Raw genomic sequence first — 2114 nt, 5'->3', positions numbered from 1 at the left:
AAAGGAAAACTACACAAGTGAAGAAAATAAGGCCTTTCACTTTACCAAGAAGCACGTGAAATTTTGGTTGAGTAATTTATTTTACTACCAACATAAGTTACTTGTTGTTAGTGATAAGTGAACCTTTTCAAACTAAGCATAGGACATACAAAAATAGCATAGGACACAGGAAAACAGCAACTAGAGTCTCATCAGGTCCCCAGGACCATACTTTCTGTGATTTTTCTCAAGACAACAGAAAAATGGAAATGCAAAGCATAATGTCCAAGAATAACACATATTCTAAGAGACTTAAATGACACTTACTCAACTTAACCCCAAGTTTGATCAGTACCAGTCACAAATCTGGAATTTTTTTCTCCTATATATGAGCAATACAACAAAAAGTCAAACAAACCAATGAAAATATGGACAAAGGATCTGAATAGGCATTTCTCCAAAACAGATACATAAATAGCAAATAAGCTAAAAGAAGGTCCTTACCACCAGTCTGAAATGCAAATCAAAACCACAGAGATACCACGTCACGCCCACTAGTGTGATTAAAATAAAAAACAGCAAGTGTCAGTGAGGAGATTAAGAAAATTGCAGCCTTCTTACACTGTTTGGTAGGAGTGTAAAATGCTGCAACTACTTTGGTAAAAACCTGGAAGTTTCTCAAGTTCGACACTAAGCAATTCCACTCCTAGTTATACATTCAAGATCACTGAAAACATGTCCACAAGTGTTCTAGCAGCATTATACGCAATGGTTAAAAAGTGGCAAACAGGGCTGGAGAGATGGCTCAGTGGTTAAGAACACTGGCTGTTCTTGCAGAAGACCCGGGTTTGAATCCAAGCACCCACATGGCAGCTAACAACTGTCTGTAACTCCAGTTCCAGGAAATCTGACAGCCTCTTCTGACCTCCTCAGCCATTGCATGACATGGGTGCACTTACCTACATGCAGGCAATACACGCATACACATAAAATAAAAATAAAAGTTTAAAAAACAGTGGCAATCGCCAGGCATGGTGGCACATGCCTGTAGTCCCAGCACTTGGGAGGCAGAGGCAGGCAGATCTCTGCGAGTTCAAGGCCAGCCTGGTCTACATAGTGAGTTCCAGGACAGCTGGGGCTTACAGGGAGACCCTGCCTCAAAAAGACAAAAAAAAAAAAAAATAGTGGCAAACAAATGTTCACTAACTGGTGAATGGACAGACAAAATACGGCGCCATGATACACCAAATATCATTCATTCAGCTATGAAAAAAATAACTGACACACACTATAACATGAACGAGCTTTGAAAACATTCTGCTATGTGAAGGAAGCCAGACACCAAAAGTCACACTGGCTGGGTGTGGGTGCAAGAGAAGATGGCAAGTTGGAGGCTAGCCTGTAATACACTGAGATACCACCATGACCCCCCAAAAAGAAAAAGCAAAATATAAGACCCTATCTTTAAAAGGGGGTAACAAATAATGTATGAGTTCACTTGTATGAGTTGTCCACAAAAATTAAATTCATAGAAACACAAAGATTAGTGGTTGCCAGAGGGGTTGGGTCAGTGAGGAAATGAGTAGCTAAGAGGTACAGGCTTGGGGGTGAGGTTGCTTTTAGTTTTTTGAGATGACAAAAATAATCTGGATAGCGGTGACAGTTGCGAAACTTTGTGAATCCAGGAAAGGCCACACTCTGGAGGAATGAGTTGTCTGCTATGTGATGTACTGGCCAGTAAAACGCCCATTTACAGAAAAAAAGGATGACATCAGTGTAATATACACTTCCTTGTAATATATAAGTAGCAGATACAAGCGTGTCATCTCGTTCCATAAATGGACACTGAGATTTTTTTGGTTTTTAAATTGAGACATATTGCACACACGTAAAGCCAAGAAAGAACGAGCGAAGTGCTTGCTGCTGAGCCTGAAGCAGGCTTCTGGGGTGCGCGGGAGCCCCGCCTCAAGCATCTCCAGCCGAGCTCACCTTCCACCCATCCCTCCGCCACCGCCCCGGGCGTCTCGGATGCTCCGTGGGGCAGGGCCGGGCTGGGCCGGGAGCGGAGCCCGCGGGGCAGGGGTGGCCGGGTGGCTCGCGTGGCCGGTGGCCCGCCCTCCGGCGCCCCACGCCCG

The 2114-nt window shown here is 44.0% G+C and overlaps 1 protein-coding gene across 8 annotated transcripts in view; it reads right to left on the bottom strand.

Moving 5' to 3' along the window:
* The window catches only part of Slc41a2 (solute carrier family 41 member 2), a 133297-nt gene that overhangs the window by 130454 nt on the left and 729 nt on the right, over positions 1 to 2114 (bottom strand). The window contains exon 1 of one of the 8 annotated variants that reach the window (XM_029568334.1): positions 1969 to 2045. The exons of 6 other annotated variants lie outside the window; for them this stretch is intronic. The gene's annotated coding sequence lies outside the window, so the exon portion shown is untranslated. Of the gene's footprint in view, positions 1 to 1968; positions 2046 to 2114 lie in introns of those variants that run through there. One more of the 8 variants, XM_029568332.1, reaches the window with a different exon arrangement.

Source organism: Nannospalax galili, unplaced genomic scaffold, assembly GCF_000622305.1.
Source record: "Nannospalax galili isolate Female #2095 unplaced genomic scaffold, S.galili_v1.0 scaffold39, whole genome shotgun sequence".
In the NCBI taxonomy this organism is placed as follows: domain Eukaryota; kingdom Metazoa; phylum Chordata; class Mammalia; order Rodentia; family Spalacidae; genus Nannospalax; species Nannospalax galili.
The sequence above is the reverse complement of the archived record's forward strand: the minus strand, read 5'-3'. Positions and strand labels throughout refer to the sequence as shown.